The sequence below is a fragment of the Triticum urartu genome, chromosome 4, assembly GCF_003073215.2.
Source record: "Triticum urartu cultivar G1812 chromosome 4, Tu2.1, whole genome shotgun sequence".
Classification (NCBI taxonomy): Eukaryota; Viridiplantae; Streptophyta; class Magnoliopsida; order Poales; family Poaceae; genus Triticum; species Triticum urartu.
This window is the reverse complement of record NC_053025.1, coordinates 450,045,852-450,066,850: the sequence shown is the minus strand read 5'-3', so window position 1 is coordinate 450,066,850 and position 20,999 is coordinate 450,045,852. Positions and strand designations below refer to the sequence as shown.

Genomic DNA, 20,999 nt, shown 5'->3' with positions numbered 1-20,999 from the left:
ATTAAATTATTTTATTTTATATTTTAACTTTCTGTTATTAATCTGATTTTTAGATAAAATCAAGCTTTTTAATTGTACAATTTTGAACAAAAGTTTCTAAGTTTCATAATTTTCTTCCTCGGTTCCTAATTTTAGCTAATTTTTCCTTTTTTCCCTTTTAGTAAAACTCTGGCAGACATGACAAGAATTACATTATGTTTAGACTATCAAGAACAATCATTAGAGAGGAAAGTAACCTTTTTTGGTGGGGTGAGTAACCATATTTGTGACTTTTTTAAGATATAGAGTGCACTAGATTTTTTTTCAAATTTTTTTACCTTCTCTATCAATATAGATATAGAATTTGTCACAATTTGGCAGAAGAAGGGGCGCTTTGTGTCGATTTTAAGCAATACCCGGGGTGTGTTGACAATTGAGGAACATTGTTGTGAACCATCGAGTTTGGCATTTTGTTTGAAATCTAGGAAGTGCTTTCGACTAAGAAAATATTTTTTAAGGTATGCGCGTTGGATCAAAGATAATCAGTTATATTTTTAATTGCATATGATGTGGAAGTATAGGTTTATTTTAACACATTCAAGTGCAAGTGCAACCGATATATAAGTTATTTTGTGACAATGTGCGTCCATAGATCTTTGTAAACATTAAATTGTTCATGAGCCGTTATATTTTGTCCATAAAATTCTAATTACATTTGAATACATATTAATTTTGTCTTCCGGTGCAACGCACGGGTATATGTGCTAGTCTATCCCTAATAATAAAGCACGGATTGACTCCGTGGGTTCACCGTCACAATACGCTTTCTTCGTATGAATTTACGCTTTCAGTTTAATTTAAATCATATACGCGAGGTGGTACTAATTTGGGAACCACGTCGCTGCCGCCTGGTGTCGTTTCGCTTGGGAACGAGCGAGGCACTCGCTCGCCAGCCGCCCCATGCTTCGTGCGCATGGGCCTGCCCCAGGCGCCCTGGCCTAGCCCCGTCCGCGTGAACGCCCAGATCCACAGCCTTTTGGCCCAATGTGAGCACTGCCCGCTAATCCTCACCCGGTGCACGTTTTGCTATTCCTCGCATGCTCCCTGTGTAGCCCAGTTCTGCAGGATTCGGCCCGACTATGTTTTTTCTCTGTCCGCTACGATTTCTGCCGGTGTTTGTTAAACTTGTGAAAAGGGAGAAGGTTCTGGTTAATAGATAGTCCCACATCGTCTTCTTGTACTCAATCTCACCAGTTTAAATATGTTTATGAGTTGACGGCAAAAAGCAGCGTTGAAAGAGTTGGTCAAAGAAGGAATCAATGGGCATCCTGAAAAGGTGAGGAAAGATAGGAGGGAAGAGAGGAGACCGGGTCACAAGGGGTGAGATGCACACCGGCAGGGTCGTGCTACTGCTGGTGCAGATCACCGGCTGGGGAGGGACCGGAGTTGAGAAACGGCGCGCGGATGACCAAGGGCACCGAGGCTCGTCTGCGTCACGATACCACACGCAATCGTCCGATTCATGTGCCGCGTGGTTCCAAGCTTGCTGCACGTCTGGTTGATGGGAATTAGCAGGCCCATACTACGCTAGCCTTCTTTTCCTACAAAAGCTCAGGTTTTATGCACCGGTACTAAATGTTTTAATCACCAAATAAAATACCGAATTAAAATGAGATTGGTTGCAAACTGTAGTACATATATGCTGAATGTCAAAATGTTTAGTACAAACTATACGTTGCTTGCTCTTCACAAGATAAAACCGACATAAAACTGATTATTATTTCGCCAAAATTAAAATCTAGACTCCCAAGTCCCAAGAAATTACCATGCCCGTGGCGGGTAACGGCGAGCCGACTGCGACAGGGGTTATAGCAGTGGTCGTCGGTGTCGGCGAGCTAGGTGCAGCGACGAGGCGCATGAGGATAAATGTGAAACAACAAGTGTGTAAAGTGGATAGCGATTAACAGTTACAGGGAGACGGATCAGAATGCGGACCCTGTTTTTCTGTTTTTTTTCTTCCTACATCCGGATGGCGCCTAGCACTGGCCAAAGAGATATCATTGTGGTGTCAACTACAATTAAAATGGGTTTACAGGCTGTGCATAATGTTGGGGATCGTAGCAGAAATTTAAAATTTTCTACGCATCACCAAGATCAATCTATGGAGTCATCTAGCAACGAGAGAGAGGGAGTGCATCTTCATACCCTTGAAGATCGCTAAGCGGAAGCGTTTAAGAGAACGGGGTTGATGGAGTCGTACTCGTCGTGATCCAAATCACCAATGATCCTAGCGCCGAACGGACGGCACCTCCGCGTTCAACACACGTACGGAGCGGAGACGTCTCCTCCTTCTTGATCCAGTAAGGAGGGAGAAGAAGTTGATGGAGATTCAGCAGCACGACGGCGTGGTGGTGGAAGTAGCGGGATCCCAGCATGGACATATGCTGATTGCGATGGAAGCCGAGGCAAACACACACCAAAAAACTGTATAAAACTCACACACGCTTAAAAAATTGCCTCATGCGGATGACAAAATTAACTACACATTTGAGGCTTTTTTTATTACCAAAAAATAATATTATGTGTAAACAATCAAAACATCTTTCCAAAAATATAATCAGGTGCAAACAATCAAAACATGTATGCTCATATTTCTAAATAAAATAAAATAAACTACACATTTAAGTTTTTGTTTTATATTTCCTACAAACATAGTCATATTTCAGGTACAATGACCAAGGAAGATCATATAAAAAATAAAACTTACAATGAGATTTTGAATATTCATAAGAAAAAAATGAATATAGGGTCTCACCTAAAAGAAATATTAGCCTGTTAGATTTCATCAATTTAATTTAAAATTCATACAGTAGGATAATGTTTTAAATTTTGAAATTTTGTTATTAATGTCATGAAATGAGATTTGGCATAGTAAAAATCTCTTATTCTATGCAGGAAGGGTACAATTCAAGCTAGAAAATCCACACTAGCAGTTAGATACTATCCCTACGTTCCTAGCTATCAATCCGATGTACAAAACAATGTATGCCTGTTGTAAACTTTTTTTTGGCACTATTAAACTTGAACAGGGAAATTAAGCTTTATTAATATTTCATATTCACGGTTTATGCTATTAGTGCTTCTCCGCTGTGTTCAAATGGTGGGCGTATACCTGTGTGGGGACTTGAAACCATCTTTTTAAGATTGAGGCATTTTTTTCCCGTTGCAACGCACGGGCCTTGTGCTAGTCTATTCCTCCTAATAATAAAGTACGGATTGACTCCGTGGGTTCACCGTCACAGTCATAATACGTTTTTACGATTCATATAGACACAATCATAATATAAACGAGGTGGTACTAATTAGCTCTAGCTAGATTGGTTGGTTGATTCGTGTCAACAGGCGCTCTCTTCCGAAAGTCCACCGATTACGTGGCCTCGACCTCATTGCTATCAGCAGCGGCGGCAAGCATACAACGGCAAGAGGAGTCCAACAAGGACATCGTGATCGTGGGAGCCGGGCTCGCCGGGCTCGCCGCCGCGCTCGGGCTGCACATGAAAGGGGTGAGGAGCGTGGTGCTGGAGTCATCCCCGGCGCTCTGGGCCTCGGGGTTCGCCTTCGCCACCTGGCCCAACGCCTTCCGCGCGCTCGATGCCCTCGGCATCGACGACCAGATCAGAAAGCTCCACCTGCACATCCAAGGGTCGCGCGTCATGTCGGCGTCCACGGGTGAGATAGCGAAGGAAGTGGACTTCAGGGACGAGTTCCGCTGCGTCAGGCGTGATGTGCTGCTGTAGGTCCTGGCGGCGGAGTTGCCGACGGACACCATCCGCTACTCCTCCAGGATCGTGTCCATCGACGACGGCGCCAAGATGCTCCACCTCGCCGACGGCTCGACTCTCCGGGCAAAGGTGTTGGTCGGCTGCGACGGGATCAACTCCGTCTCCGCAGTGGCCAGATGGCTGGGGCTCACCAAGCCGTCGCACCCCGGGCGCTCCGCCACACGGGGCCTCGTGCGTTACCCCCGACGGCCATGGTTTCCCGCCCAAGTTCTTGCTGGCCGGCGTGGCCTGGGTACTTGGGCGGCAGAATGGCTCGTGGTGGCACGGCGGCACGATGGTGCATGCGACGCGGCCTTGGCCCATCGCAGTGGTGCCAAGAACGCGATGCTCGCGGCCAGGTAGGCCAAGGCGCGTGGGTTGTTCGGGAACGCGGTTGCCGTTGGTGCATGGTGGTGACAGTCAGGAGCAGTGCAGCAGTGACTCCTGCAGACAGACGTGTGATGCTCGCGACAGCGCACGGGAGGCGGAGGCATGCGAGTGAGAGCCGGCGAAGCACATCAGATGGCAATGGCATTGAGGCTCGGCACCGGCACACCAGCGGCAGCCAACAACGCAGCGAGCGGCTGCATCGAGCCGTGATGCGAAAACCAGCATTCCAGCAGTTGCCTGACAGCCCGAGCATGCACTGCTGCGGAGCCAAAGCACGGCGGCGAGTGCAACCTGTTCGGGAACGGCTGCACGCTGGCTAACACTCGAGGCAGCTCCCAAAAAGTAATATTTCTACATATATTACACACGTATTCTATTTGTTTCTCTTCACAATTTTTTAATTTCATCGTACATATAGCAATGTATGTATATGCACAGTGCCAATGCATATGATAACAATGCAAGTCCCTCCCATTGCATGTTGTATTTTTTTATATGGATTACATAGTTCTGCAAGTGCACATATATATGCCAACAAAGCTAGCTTATACTGGATTTTATTACTATTGTGCTCAAGCTACAGTATGAAGCTTTAATTAGCACTTAATTACTCTTCTTGCTATGCTTGCAGAGGTAGAGGGATCATGCCTCATATGCAGAGTTACGCCTCATATGCAGAGTTACGTATACTTAAGAATCGGGTGCAATTTCATCGTATTTTTATTTACTTTCTACGGCTTCTTCTCCGAGTGCATATTTAGTGTATATATGTAGAACAATGACATCTATGCTGATATGTGTATGCAACTCTCCTTATTTTGTTAGTTTTTACAAGGGTCTGTCATAATTTTGTTTTATTTGTCTGGGGTGATTTATTTCCCACTGCTTGTAATTTGTGGTAGAGAAATTGAGAGGGAGGCCCCACTGTGAGAGTTTGCAGTTTGTGTGTTGATGTTTTTTTTGAACAATCACCGGGGGGGAGAGGATCCCCACCTGAATATATTACTCAAAGGTGCCCGAGGGCAAATTGCAGAATACATTATAGATTACAGCGAGAGGAGAGGTACATGCGCCAAGACACGACAGCCTCCCTACTAACGTGGTCCTTAAATCTGAAGGACCAAAGCGTGAAATCGGAGATAATGTTCCGAATAGTATCTAGGGGGAGTGTATCTCGTTACGGAACACACGAGCGTTTCTGGAATCCCAGAGCTTCCACAGGACGGCAAGGGCGACAGTAGGCCAAATGTTGATGTCGAGGCCTACCGGAGTAGGAGTATCCCAGATGAGGTCGATGCGGTTAGGGGCCTGGAGTCCCAGTATGGACCAGACCTGGCCCGTGCATGGGCAGAGTAGAGCGAGGTGCGCCGCATCCTCAGAAGACAAGTCACATCGAGGGTAAGACAATCCCGAGGTAATGGTCTTGCGATGTAAGTTCGCCATCGTTCTTACCCTGTCACGATAGAGGAGCCAGCTGAAGATCCTCACCTTGATTGGTGCCTTGGATCCCCAAATGTGCCCAGCGTTGAGGTCAAGCTCATGGTCGGAGGAGAGCAAAGAGTAGGCGCACCTCGAGGTGAACGAGGAGCCGTGGATGAGGAACCTGTCGTTGGGCGCATTGCTTGTGGTAACATCCTGCAAAAAAGACAAAACAGACGCAAGCTCGGCAGAAGCCACATTGGTTAGGCGGTTCCGCAGAGTAGCGAGTAAACCATTATGCATGACATGAGATACCAGGACAGAGGGAGCAGTGGAGTGAGAGAAAAGGTGGGGGTATTTTTCTGCAAGCGGAGTCGGCAAGAGCCAAGTGTCGAGCCAGAAGAAAGTGGAAGTGCCATTGTTAGTAAGGACGAAAGAAATTTTACGAAGGTGGTATAGTTGTTGGTTAACGATTTTCCAGAGGTAGGGGGGTTTGGTGGCCTAGATGTGAAGTCGAGAGAGTAGTGTTGAAAGAACCAGTTGACCCAAGGTAGGTCAGGTTTTTGAAGAAGTTTGAAGGCGAATTTCATGAGAAGGCAGTTGTTTGTGTGTTGATGTTGCTTGCGGTGGTGAATGGAAAGCCGGTCGTGTAGCCGTCTGTTGCGTAGTTATGTGCCGATATTGCTCGCGGTGGTGAATCGGAAGGCCGGCCGTGTAGCCGCCTGTTGCGTACCATGGTGGCAGTGGTTAGCCCTGTAAGGAGGAAAGAGAAGATTGGCATGTAGATCAGTGGGTAGCAAGAGTTTCGCGCTGATCACGTGCCCCTCAAGCACAGGCACGCGAAGATAGACGACAATAAGATTGATCATACGGTTGCGGCTAAAAGTGTAAGTGGTCACGGGGGAGGGGGGATTGAGGAGAGATGGCATGGAACTCACCAAAGTAAATGGGAGGGAACCGATGAGTGGGGAGGGATGCATTGGTGATGGAAGATGGGTCTGGTTGCTGAATTGCTAGCTAGGAGAGCAAATCGCCCAGTTGTGATTCATGAAAATTTGTGTTCGCTCCGTAGAAAAGCACGAGCATAGAATATGTATACCCGTTGCAACGCACGGGCTCTTTCCCTAGTCTATCCCTAATAATAAAGTACGGATTGACTCCGTGGGTTCACCGTTACAATACGCTTTCTTCTCATGTCATAATACGCTTTTAGAATTTGTCGCGCCCCTTTTATATAAAACCCCTTATGGTGTGGGGAATTCAACCCGCAGTCCAGTAGAAGTAATAATAAAGAAACGATTCGGGAATCCCTTTCTTATCCCGACCGCGCCACCAACGCTCCCGTCGCCAGCCACGGATTGCAATGGCGCCGCCCATCTCCAGCGAGTCATCGATGGGATAAATAGAGGAGGCGTTAGGAAAGAAGAAGGGCAGGGAGAGCGGGGTTGACCTAGGTCCCGGCGGACGTGATGCCGGGGTCCGTACGCCCGCTACCTGTTCGACCCCATGCAGGCTGTCTCAAGTGGTAGAACTAGGGAAGAAGAAGGGCAGGGAGAGCATTAACAGCCAATGGAACAAGACGAACGGGACTTGGCCGAGGATTAAACCCACGAACGGAGAGCCAAACAAACATGGGATGAGTGAAGACACCCACGGCGTCGGCTGATCAAGGGGAACCCCACCGATGAGCCCGCTGGAGACCCCCACCGCCCACAAGGCGGCGTGCATCCACCCTACCGCCGATAGGACGAACGCGGTCATCAGTTCGTCGGTCGGCTGGACTACCCTGACGATGAGCGCCATGAACGCGGCCAAAAGCACCACCACGACGACCGTCAAGTTGTGCACCAGATTGATGTGCCCCTCCGCGTCTTGCCTGCTGTGGGGGGACAGTAAATTACAAGATGTGCTCCTGTACTGATTGATTATTTGCTTAATCATAATTTTGTGATGAATCATCGAATAGTGCCTTAAGATTCAAAGACTTTAATTTTTAGCCTTTTTCGATTAATTATATCTGCACCTTTGTTCATGGACGGGAGGTGCTTTTGATCTTCTAATTACATCCTCCGGGTTAGGTTTTTGTGTTGTTGGTCAAAGGTCTGTATATGAACGACTTAGATTTGCTTTTCTTCATGCACATTGTTAGAGTAATATCCATGCACTTTTTTTTTCTTCTGAATTTCCTTCATGCATCAGCGTATATGTTTCTTGTGATTTTTCACAACTTTTGTTCTTGCTATTTTTTGTTCATGCATCAGCGTATATGTTTCTTGCTATTCTGGATAATTGAAGAAGTGGTTAAAATTCTGTACATGGAGTTTATGTTGTCCAGAGATTGTGTCCTGATATTAATTTTTTAGTCCAACATTTGTTCAGTTGGATTGTTATGAACTTGTGAAGAACCCATTGTTAAATTTTGATTTTGTTTACAGCTGTCATTACTAATTCTCATCACTGATGGTTGTTTGTAGTTAAGATTTTTTGCTAATCCATAAGATTTTCGGCTAATTCTCATCACTAATTTTGTTTACAGCTGTCATTACTAATTCTATTAAATCTGAATTTCATTGGTGAAGCACGGTTGGAAAACAAAAATCATGGATAAAGCTTAGTGATTCACAGTGAAGAGTTTCTGCTAATCCATCAGCTAATGCATGCTAATCTAAGCATTACATCCTGTGAAGATATTTATTCTATGAGTCTTGCAGCCCTTTGTTGTTGTTGAAGCTAGCTGTGTGATGCCCTTTCTGTTTCATGTGATTCGATGCATATATAGACAGATTATATGTTGCCAGGACTTGATACTTGGACCTTCATAAGATGGCGCAAGGGGAGCTATGGGGATAGATTGACAGCAATATCTGCAAGCATCTCGTCAAAAAAAAATACTGCAAGCAGGAAATTAAAGTACAAAAACTACTTTGCATCGCCTTGGCTATAAGAACGCCTTGACTCCCCCGGCCGAAACCCCTATTCGATTGCTTCCCATGCTCGACATTGTTGTCGTCGTTTTGCCGACTTCGCCAGAATCTCGCCGTTCGACTTCGCCGGAATTCTGTCCGCCTGTTCTCCATCCATGGTACATGGTTCAGTGCCTTCTGTAGATTGATGCATATAAAATTATCTACTATTTTTTCTATAATTTCACCATCAAAAGATGTTCTATTTGTTTGGTTACTAGCTGTTTTAGTTGTGCCCCTCGATCATGATAGCCAATTGTTTTCCTGTAAACTCAAGCTTCCTCTTTATCATGATTATCAAAATACCTCCATCATGAAGAACAAAGACTATTTGTGATTTTTTGTATTATCCTTTAGTTGCTTGTTGTGACCTAAAGAATTGGCAAGCATTCATATGTAGCAGACAGTCCTGTATGTTGATACATGACAGGTGTATGGGCATGAGTCAATTGGTTGCACCAATAGTTAGAAAGTCTTGTGCAAAGTTTTCAAACAAAGGATTATTATTAATAATTACTGGAACACCTTCTCTATTATTGCTCTTGATTTTAGTATTATCCGATTACTGGATTAATAAATCAGCCTTGTATGTTGGCATAGGCTCAAGCAAGCCTCTGTATTTTGCCTTTATTAGGAGTTGGTGAGGCTCAAGCGATTAAATTGGTTTCCTGTGAACTCAAGTTTTTTAATGATTATCAAAACCTTGACTGGTTCAATTTTTATTTTCTCTGCAATTGTTCCTTGTGTATGCGCAGATGTAGATGCTATTTTTTTACAGTTTCAGAACACCTATGCATGCCAATGTAATAGTGTTTTTCCATTAATCCATCCATGCGCTGAACTGACAATTTTGTTACTCTATTCACGTTGCAATCACAACGAGCAACAAATGTATGCACTGAACTACTGGAGTAAGGTAGTGAAATACTTCTTGCTTGCGTGAGTTGAATTTTGGAACACAGGAAGAACATACAACAGAGTGTATGCACTATAGGTATGCTATTACTTAAAGCCTTATTGCTTGTCTTGCAATGGAAGAGTACATTTCCTTGCATATAGAACTTACAAATGAACTTCATAGTGAGTATTTCTTCTAGCAGCTTATAGATCATCTTTGCAATTTTGTTGTCTCTGAAGCATGAAGTTAAAAGGGAATAAATCACTTTCTTTTAAATGGGTTCCATTCTGAATATAAATTAGCATATCCAGGCCCTAGACCACTTCTTACATATGAATAAATGACAGGTGGCTCTTTTCTCCCGTTGCAACACACGAATTTTTTTGCTAGTCTCTCCCTAATAATAAAGCACAGATTGACTCTGTGGGTTCACCGTCACAATACGTTTTCTTTTCATGTCATAATACGCTTTTACAAAATCATAATATAAACAAGGTGGTACTAATTTGAGGTACGCACTAAAGATTTTTGTCAAAATTCCTTATTAGAACGTTATTTCGCTCACGGGCTTGGTCGCTTGGGCCTGGGTAAAAAGGAAAATAGACGAGCAAGCAATCCTTCGACGCACGGGCGAGCGGTTGACTAAAAAAAGAGAAGCACAGGAGCACAGCCTCGGCGCACAAGATAAGGAGGTGAGTGCTCTGCGTGGCAGAGTCGCTCCCGTGTCGGGGCGCCGGCAGGAGGCCCCACGGCGGCGGTGAGCCGCGGAGGAGAAGAAGGAGCGCCAGGGAGGGGGACGCTCCCGTGCTCCCATTCTCCCCCCGTCTCGCTCTGCCAAGGAAGGAAGGGCATGGCCCTGCGAGCGGACGCGACGAGGCTCGCGTCCTCCGGCCTCCGCCGCCGCCACGGCCACCTCCTGCCGGCAGCCGCCACCAGCTTCAGTACACCCCTCTTCCTCGCCGCCCCCTCTCTCGTGGCCTGCTTGCCGCTCACCGTCCGTCTCATTCCTCGTCAGGATTCAAGCAGGTGCGCGAGGACGAGAAGAGCAAGCTGGTTGGAAACGGAGAAGATGTTCAGGCGCGGCGTGGCGGGTGGAGCAGCAGAGGTTCAGGCGCCGCGCGGCGGGCGGAGCAGGAGAAGTTCAGGGGAGGTGCCAGCGGAGCAGGAGAGGTTCATGGGTGGTGGAGCAGGAGAGGTTCATCGCCGGTGCCCTTGTCGCCGAACGGCCAACCTTGCTGCGCTTGATGGAGGATAGAACGGGAAACATTTTCTGGTGGGTACGCCGGCCGCGGGCGCGCTTCGCTGTGACCTGTCCGCCGCCGCCAATCCTCTCCGGCCTCCTCCGTATCCTTATCAATCTCGGACGAGCTATTCCCGTGTCGTGATTTGGATGGACAATAGGAGGCCGTGTCCTTCTCGAACACCAAGCAATGGAGTGCCCGACCCGGATTTGAGTTGTTTGCTATAAGAAGGAGCGGTCCTCGGCCAAAATCTCCATCAGATTGCGTCCTTGGACCATAAGCTCCATCAAAGCCCGTCCAAATTGCTTTTTTTGACGCAACGTGCAATGTCGCCGTCGAGTTCGTCGGAGGAGGAAGTGCCGAGTTCGCCGGAGGAACAAGACCATCTGTCCAACCGTCCAATTTCGCATGCCTCGGCTACACCAGAGGTAATGTATCGCCTTCATATTCACTGGATGAAATCCCCTGTTTGTCCCCTGTCTCTTGTCTCCGATTCTGTTCTGTAGCCAGACTGAAATTAGGGACACTACTTAATTTATAAAGCATGAGAAAACTGATGGAGGATGGTTAGTACACCAGCAAATTTTTGTAAACTCAAGTTTGTAGACTGATTTAGTAGTCTCTGTGATTGCTACATGCAAGTCAGTTTAGAGTTTCTGAGGGGAACGGCCTGGACCATCTTTTCTTGTGATCTGAATTATGATGTACTAGGACATAGCCACAAGGGTTATTTCTTGTGTTGGCAAGTAATCTTAAGACTTTTTTCCCGGGGTGATTCGTAAGACAGATTACCCTATACAATTCACAGTTTTAGTATCTCTTATGCACCTAAATATATTTTAACTGGAAAAAAATTCAGGTTCCCGCAGGTTTTGACTTGACTAACAAATTTAAGTGAATTTGTTATTCCTTTTTGTGCTCTTCTTTTTATTACTCAAATAAATCTGTAATTTAGCCAGGCTAACATCAATGGGCTGCAGGCCATAACTATGCTAGCTTTATATTGCTGAATGTAGGAGCTTATTTTTTTTCTTTTTAGTTATTCACTGATATTGGGCAGGGCATCTGAATGAACCAATTCGTGTTGAAAACAGAAACATGTCTGTTTCATGCACCTATTTTCAGTTGACAATATACTAAATAATTGCACAGTGAAAAACTACAGAAAACGCTCTTAAGATGCGATAGTTTTGAACCTGAATTTATAAACGATCTTAGGCATCAAGTCCAGCAAGTTTGAGATGTTCACTGAAACATGTCGGTTTCAGGCAGCTATAATTCAGAATTCTTTGCCAAACTGTAACGTTTCAGCCATTCAAAAACATTGCCCGTGATGTTAATATGTTGACTAGGGGCCTTTTGTAGAAACTAAAGTGTGGCATCTCTTTTGATGGTTCAATAGAATTAAGTGTCCGGAGTCACTTCATATTCAGAATTGCCCTGCCATCCATGCAATAAATAAAAAAGTGATTTGGTCTGGTTTTCATGTCTCTTCTGTGTATGCGCGTGCAGGTGGCAAAGGCGTCCAATCCAACTCAGGTGGAGGCCAAGGAGGTTCGGCTCTCGGACCTTGCACCAATGATGCTGGATGATACCGACGTGGAGACTGTAAGTTTCATATATTCAGACTGGGACCTTTCTTCCTCTTCCTCTTATTTTGTCGTCAAAACTGAAAAGGAGTGAGACTAATTCGCCAAATGTTGATGTGTTCATCAGCCTGTATGCTCTCAATCTCCTGGCAGATGGATATCATGGTTCTCTGACCTTCGATCACTTTATTCTACATTTACATGATATATTGCTTCTAGCCGATGAAATTTGGTCCACATCTATGTGCGTATAATAGACTTGTGATCACAGGACTGCTAGCTTAAAGTTTTTTAGATTATGTAAATGGGTTATTTAGTTGTCTGCTCTTGTAAGCTGAAGAAGGGAGGTCTATTTGAGATTAAGGGAGCTGACAGTTTTCAGGTACTTTCCTTTACACAAACAGGCTTGCCTTGGTCATTCAAACAAAAAAATTACCTCAAAAAGTTTCAGGCCAGCAAAAGATGTAGGGTCTTCTGAAGTTAGTAATTATATAAAATTTTACATATTTGGTAACAAAAGGACTGGCATGCTTAGGTGTTTTGTATATTTTTCAGAGCATGCTAATAATCCGACACGTCGTTCTCTTGAAATAGGTTGATGTCGAGATAGATTTTGAACTGACATCAATCGACATCGCCGTTCCTTTCGATCCTTCTTGACTTTTGGATGTGGAGAAGCACTGCCGGGAAGCGGGTGCATCAGTTCAGGGCGGCATACGGCCATTAGGACTTATTGTCCTAACCTCTGACAACATGGAGGAGCACACTGTTGTTCACTTCTGGGTTACAAGTCAGAGCAGAACTACATGATACTCATGTGCTCTGATCTAAGAAGGTTAATGCTTATGGTTTTTTCCTTAATGCTTTATTTATATCTAAAAATGTCTGAAGAGTAAAGAGAATTATTTTCTTTTCTTTGCACAGTTCTTCATTGAGACCAGGACTATACACACCAGCCAATGAAGGCTTCTTTGAATTTGATCTTGAAAAGGAAAAGAAGATATCTCTGAGAACTCTGGTGAGTTTGGGAAGCTATTTCATTTCTCGTGTTGTTCACTTCACGCACTTTGTGTCAGAATTGAACATGAATGATGCGCCATGAAGATTGATCCGTCAGCGGTGGAGAGCTTCGACAGTGGCAGGGTCTGCATCATGGCCAGAGCTTATACCATAGCGGTTGTCGACAGCGGGGCCCACATGTATGCCTTCAACAACGGCAGTACCACGGTCAGAGCACATAAACAGGGGAAAAATAACTGCTCATTTCCTTGACCTCTAGGATTCATATATTATAGTTTACTATCAGCGTTAGTAGGGAATTGTCAACGTTACCTCCCTGCCAAGTATTGCATATTTAGTACGTGCAAGTCTGCTAAGGGGCCTCGAGTTATGCTTACTTATGATGTTAAGTCTCTTTTTCTTCCGTTGCAACACACGGGCCTTTTTGCCAGTCTTTTCCTAATAATAAAGTACGGATTGACTCTGTGGGTTCACCGTCACAATACGCTTTCTTCTCATGTCATAATACGCTTTTATGATTTGTATAGATAAAATCGTAATATAAACGAGGTGGTACTAATAGCATGCTGGACGCAACTTCTGGTCTCCTCTTCTGGTCTCATCTGGCTGGACGCAACTATCTAAAAACAACGTATATCATTGGTTTATTTAGCTTAAAGTCTGATCATGTCGTACCATTAGCAGCACCTAGCTAGCTAATTGATGGAGTCATAGTGATCCATCATGACTGACTGCAGCAGCAGGGAACGAACGCGCCCAGTCTACAAATTGGAACGTTCCCTTATATTATTGGTGAAACCCTCCATAAGATGTCTCAGGGAAATCTTTTCCTAATCTCTCCCTAATAATAAAGCACGGGTTGACTCCGTGGATTCACCGTCATAATACGCTTTTTCTCATGTCATAATACGCTTTTACGATTTATATAAACAAAATTGTAATATAAACAAGATGGTACTAATTCTGAAAATTACCCACGGGCGAGCGCGTGGGCTTCTAGATTGAGCGCTTGGTCAGCGCCGAGATCGTCTGGCATGATGCAGGGACCGACGGTGGTTGGCATCGAAGCGGGCGGTGCTGGAGATGGTGCTCGAACTCTCTTGAAGCTTCCATCCCTCTTTAATTTCTTCGAGGAGTCCAGGTAAAGGTGATCCTGTATGTCCTCCCCGACGTGGAATCAAACCCGGGATCAAATTCATTTCTCAAATAGAGAGATCGGATTGAGAAAGAGGGTAAAATCAAGGTCAACCCGAGAGAGGCCACGAAGGAGCGCTGGCGGAGAGCCAAGATCATCGCCTTAGGCGGGCGAGCAGTCGGGAGCCAGGGCACAGGGATCCGCATCAAAGATGCCACGACCTGACGATGCGGCGGCGCCGAGCAAGGACTCGGCGCAAATTCCTCCTCGGCGGCTCGATCTTCTACCATTTGCGCCCCAACTAGGCCCACGGCATCCGACACCAAGTTCAAGATTAAGATCTCATCCTTTCCTCTGCTTTCCCTGCTTCTATTCTTCTCTTTTCTCAGCCTTTCTCTGTAATCTCCCTCCATGGATCTTCCCTCTCACCTACCAAGAGCATCCAACAACTCAACTAAATTTCAGATTGACAAAAACGATGGACTCCGAGCAGGTAGGGCAGAGGAGAGCCGCCGAGAGGAGACTCCATGCGCCGGCTAAGAGTGATCCCGATAGCCACCAAGTTTGCGCCGCTCGCCTTACGAATTTTTTTCCTGAGCTTCAGCGCACAGGCGCGCGAAGGCGTGGCTGACGAGGCGACAAGCCTTGCGGTCAGGCTCCTGATGGAGGATGGAAGGAGAAGACGGCAAGGTAGGGGTGCTCGCCGGGGACTGGGAGGAGCAGTGTTGTCGGCCCAGCGGAGGTGGCATCTGGCGGGCGACAGCCAGTGCACGACGCGGCCGGCCAGAGGAGGCGTCAAGCAGCTGGGTGCATGCGCGATGGTGGGAGCCAGCGCTTGCGACAGCAACAACCAGGTTACGTAGCAGCAGGGCAGCCAACGCGTGCAGTGGCCGTGATTTAGGCGGGCCGGCGGATTAGGTGTCGTGGTGATGTTGCCTGCGTGTTATGCATAGGCTGGAACGGCCAGCCGGCACGCTCTATGTGCGTGATGCTGTCGACGGCTTCTAGCCAGCCAATCTTTCGTGTGTTTTGGTCATGAGCATGACCGTGATGATGCCAGTGCTTTTCTCCTACATTGGTTTCTGTTTCTGATGCATTTTTATTTTTGCAGCTTTGATGATTGGTTTTCATACACTTACATAACTTGTAGTTGGTGCCTTCATAATTCAAAGGGAAGCTAATGTAGTGTTTGGTTCATGCACATGCCAGAAGGCTTCACTATGGCTACAGAATTTTTTTTGAAAGACTGAATTTAGTGTTCAAGGCAAACGCAATACTATATATGGCTACGATACGTATCTCTTGAAATAGGCTTTTACCCTACTTTATAAATAAAGTAACCAGCTATTATATGTATACGTACGAAACATCAAGTAAACAAACTTCACTTATGCATGTCACTAATTTTTCAGATACTAATTACTGAATTTCCCCTCTGATGTTATTGCACCCGATTTTTTTGTAGTATGTAAATTGATCAAAACTTACCGCTTAAGCACTTCTACCCATGGAGAATTGAGGATAAACAACATGTATGTGAACTCAAATTTATGTGTAAGCTTCAAGTCCGCGAAGACAAGGGGGCAAACATCTACACTTGAGATCTTTTATCGCTACCACATCTGCACAACCAGATTCAATCTTGTGTTCTACACATTGGGTTCATTTTGTAAAAGGGTCCGAGGATTTTCTTTCTCCCGTTGCAACGCACGGGCATTTGTGTTAGTAATAATAATAATAATCTATCCCTAATAATAAAGCACGGGTTGACTCCGTGGGTTCACCGTCACAATACGCTTCTTCTTGTGAATTTACACTTTCAGTTTGAATTTAAAGCATATACTCGAGGTGGTACTAAAAAAACCGCTACCAAATTACATAACCACAATAAATAAGTAAAAAAAAACGCTTTGTACTGCTAATTCGGGACGAGCTGCGCCAGTACGCCGTCGCTTCCCTAAGCTACCCCTCGAGCTCCCTCCTGCGCCCGACCGCCCCGGCCAGACCTCCTCCAGCTCGCCTCGCCGCCGGCGACCAGACCCTCGCCGGACCAGCAGATGAGCAGCGCATCTCTCTCTCCCTTCCTTCTGCTCTCTTCCTCACATCTCTCTCTCTTCAGGACGCCAGGAGCTCCACAGCCGCCGCCACGAGTTGTCCGTGCTCGGATCCGGCGAGATCCGGCTGCGGGAAACCCATCCCCACCACTCCCACGCTAGATCTGCACCGCCCCTTGCCGTCCTCGTCGGAGTTTGCCTCCAGCGCCGCCGCAAGCCACCTCCTGCCTATGCCCTTGTTCGAGGAGAACGTCGACCAAGCCTGCCGCTCGTGTGGTGGGCCGCGTGACCCTCCAAGGCCCAGCACAGCGCTCGCGCCCAAGCCCAGCCTCCCTGGCCCAGCCGCGTAGCCACCTCATGCATGGCTCTTAATTAAAGCTGATTGGATTCTCTAATAAAACGTGATTGTGGGCACGGCCTGGGATGGTGCTGCATTGGTAGCTGGTTTGAATATTCTCAAAAAAAAATTTGGTAGCTGGTTTGAAAAAGTGTATGGGTACGCCCAATATTTGCTAGGAAAAATGCATCTGTACATCCATAAAAGTAGGAACAAATGTATGTGCGTGACTAGACAACGTCGCCACCAAAAAATTGAAGGAGATAATAAACCTGAAAAATATGAAAATCCAAGTACATGCCAAATTTTATTAAAAGTAAAAAAAGACAAAAATCCAGCGAAAAATAAATTGTTTTTTTGCATGTAGTTGTCTTCCTTTTAATCTTTCACATACAAACACGAATTTTGATGAAAATTCACACAAATATACTACATTTTTTTTACTTTTTGGATAAAAACATGTTTCTAAAAACGACTACAATGTGCCCATGCTCCAAAGTGACTATTCGGATTAATCAAAAAGCCTACATGAAGTATGGTTAAAAATGGGAAGTGAAGTAAAATGTGGAATCACCACGTGGCATACATGATAGTATTATTATTTTGTTATTTATTATTTTTCGAGGGCTTACTTGATAGTATTATGAATGTATGTTGAGGAAAGAATGCATTAAGAGAAAAATAACATCCATGGTTGCATTATTTTTTAAGTCAATCTATTGGAATAATCATAAAAAATAATGCCAAAGAAATATTTTTCTCTATTGCAACACATGAAAATATTTTGATATACCTACAGTTTCAATTATCATCTGTACCTGGTGCTAGCAGGAGGATGGTGTGTGGGTTGACGATGGCGGCGATAGCAACACTCGAGCGGGTGTTAGACCATCGTCTCGTGAGGATGTGTAGAAGGTTGGTTTGGTGCCTGGGGTGACCTTACATCTTCATAGACGACCGTGTCGGGCAGTCGCCGCTCATTGAAGGCCGTGGTGACCTTACATCTTCATCATTCCATTTAGCTATATTTTCACCTGGTTTATAGCAAGGGTGTTTGCTCCCTAAAGCATGAGTATGTGATTTTTCTCCCGTTGCAACGCACAAACATTTTTTTTCTAATAAAGCACGGTGCGTTTCTCCGTTTTTTGATCCGTTCACTCATATTATATTAATTTTTTATCCAAGGTGGTACTAATAAAGTATTTTTTCCTAAAAATCTTTTGTTATGTTTATCCCTCGCGTGAGGAGGGGGCAGAGGCGTGAGCCTGCTGGCCGGATCCGAAGCGAGCCAGAGCGGATGACGGCAAAGGAGGAGGGTCGGAGACGGCAAAGGAGGAGGGGTCGGAGGAGGCTGCTGGCCGGATCCGGAGCACAGGACAGCGACTAGGCGGGCCAGATCGGACGACGGCAGAGGAGGAACTCGAGGATGAAGCGGGCAGGTGACGGATGCTTCTGGGCAGTCCGAATCATCGGGGTTCTCGAAGAGAGGGAGGCGGTCGAGGCCAGTGCTGGAGATACCGCCGACGCGGGCATGCTGGGTCACAACGGCAGGTGTCGGTGCGCAGGTTCCGGCGACTGGACGCGGGCGTGACGGTGGCAGTTCTAAACTCTATGGTTGCGGCGCCATTGTTGTTGTTCTGAGTTTTCCTGTTCGATACAGAATAGAGAGGGTGAGGAGAGAGATGAGACCGGTGCTAGAATTGGGAGGGAGAAGCGGGGAAGAACCGGCTCACCGGCGGGGTCCTACTGCTGTTGCTGTAGATCGCCAGCGGGGCTGGCTGGCTCGACCCACTCGGGTTCGAGCTGTCGGAGAGGAGCGACTGGGAGGCTGCCTGCTTCTTCGTGGACGAGGGTGCGAGGAAGCGCTCTCGGGAGCAGTGGGATCTGGGAGAGAAAAGGGCTGCGCTGTGTAGCTGTTTGCAGGTCTCTCGATGGGGAATTGATCTAATCCAGCAGACTGGGGGTCCCACGCACCGCTACCTCATCTCTCCTGGTCCAGTCATTTTCTTTCCACTGATCCCCATCCACATACGACCTCTCTCCTCTCCATAGCACTAGCACCCGTACCCACACCAAGTGACACACAAGATTGTTTTTAACAGGGTAAGGGATCCCAAGGACCGAGAAGCTGCATTAGAGTTAGAGATACTAAGAGAAGTACAGCCGGACCCTATTTCGTCCCTAAACGTTCGAAACGCATGCCCGGTCCGATCAGTGTACGGTCAAAAAAATGACCCAATCGAACCCTTCATTTTCTCTTAAATCGTCTAGACTGACCGGCGTACCTTAAACCGGGACCAAATTGCAGCCAAGTGATAACTTCGCAGTTAGAATTCAGAACTTGATTGTCTTCAAGGAGACAGTTCATTTGTGTACATACAAACCATTCATGATATAATTCTCATGTATAATGTTATCAAGAACAAAATGATTCATTTTTTTATATCACGTGTCCACCAACTTATTCATGGTTTTGCTATAACCAACAATTTGCTTCCAATTTCTTTTGCAATTTGATCGAACTACCAATGCTTATATATGTGCTGCCCATAGTGATGAATGGAGCAAAAGCTGTCTTCAATGAGACAAATTCTTTTGTGTATATACAAATTATTCATGGTATAATTCTGATGTATAATGTCCGGAAGAACTAAATCATGTATTCTTTTATCATGTGTCCACCAACTTATTCATGGTTTTGCTAAAACCAACAATTTGTTTCCAATTCCTTTTGCAATTAGAAAGAACTCCCAATGCTCAACCTCGATGAATTTTGACTACAATAATATGTTTCTGCATGAGATTAACTACTCGGAAGTATCCCTCTATTGTGTGTATCCTGTGTATACTGATAGTTTCCCTCTATTGTGTGTGTGCTGAATTTTATAATCGATCCTATTTTGTGTCGCAATTCGGGGACTTAATGAAGATATCCTCCTATTGCCTACTATCAACACTAGAAGTAAAAACAAGTAGAAATGTGAGGGGTGGTGCAAGGAGTATCCCTTGCAGGGCTGCCCCCATGTCAAGTTCGATGAGGTTAGAATTTTAAAGTTTTAAACATTCCATTGCTCCGGCGTGGCTTTGTGACATGTGTGTCGTGTCATGGCCGAGCTGATCGCCTTGGATTGAGCAATGTTCACACCCATTGCGATTAGATGGACATCATGCCACCGTCAACAATGAGGACAAGAATAAGTAATACTTTTATCCCGTTGCAACGCACGGGTCCTTTTGCTAGTCTATCCCTAATAATAAAGTACGGATTGACTCAGTGGGTTCACTGTCACAATACGCTTTCTTCGTATGAATTTATGCTTTCAGTTTAATTTAAATCATATACGCGAGGTGGTACTAATTTGGGAACCACATCGCTGCCGCCTGGTGTCGTTTCGCTCGGGAACGAGCGAGGCACTCGCTCGCCAGCCGCCCCATGCTTCGTGCGCATGGGCCTACCCCAGGCGCCCTGGCCTAGCCCCGTCCGCGTGAACGCCCAGATCCACAGCCTTTTGGCCCAATGTGAGCACTGCCTGCTAATCCTCACCCGGTGCACGTTTTGCTATTCCTCGCATGCTCCCTGTGTAGCCCAGTTCTGCAGGATTCGGCCCGACTATGTTTTTTCTCTGTCCGCTACGATTTCTGCCGGTGTTTGTTGAACTTGTGAAAAGGGAGAAGGTTCTGGTTAATAGATAGTCCCACATCGTCTTCTTGTACTCAATCTCACCAGTTTAAATATGTTTATGAGTTGACGGCAAAAAGCAGCGTAGAAAGAGTTGGTCAAAGAAGGAATCAATGGGCATCCTGAAAAGGTGAGGAAAGATAGGAGGGAAGAGAGGAGACCGGGTCACAAGGGGTGAGGTGCACACCGGCAGGGTCGTGCTACTGCTGGTGCAGATCACCGGCTGGGGAGGGACCGGAGTTGAGAAACGGCGCGCGGATGACCAAGGGCACCGAGGCTCGTCTGCGTCACGATACCACACGCAATCGTCCGATTCATGTGCCGCGTGGTTCCAAGCTTGCTGCACGTCTGGTTGATGGGAATTAGCAGGCCCATACTACGCTAGCCTTCTTTTCCTACAAAAGCTCAGGTTTTATGCACCGGTACTAAATGTTTTAATCACCAAATAAAATACCGAATTAAAATGAGATTGGT

General features: G+C 45.9%; 2 pseudogenes; both read left to right on the top strand.

Moving 5' to 3' along the window:
* The first annotated feature begins 952 nt into the window (after positions 1–952).
* LOC125554791 lies at positions 953–4,510 on the top strand (annotated as a pseudogene).
* Positions 4,511–10,417: 5,907 nt separating this feature from the next.
* LOC125551997 lies at positions 10,418–13,783 on the top strand (annotated as a pseudogene).
* Positions 13,784–20,999: the final 7,216 nt, after the last annotated feature.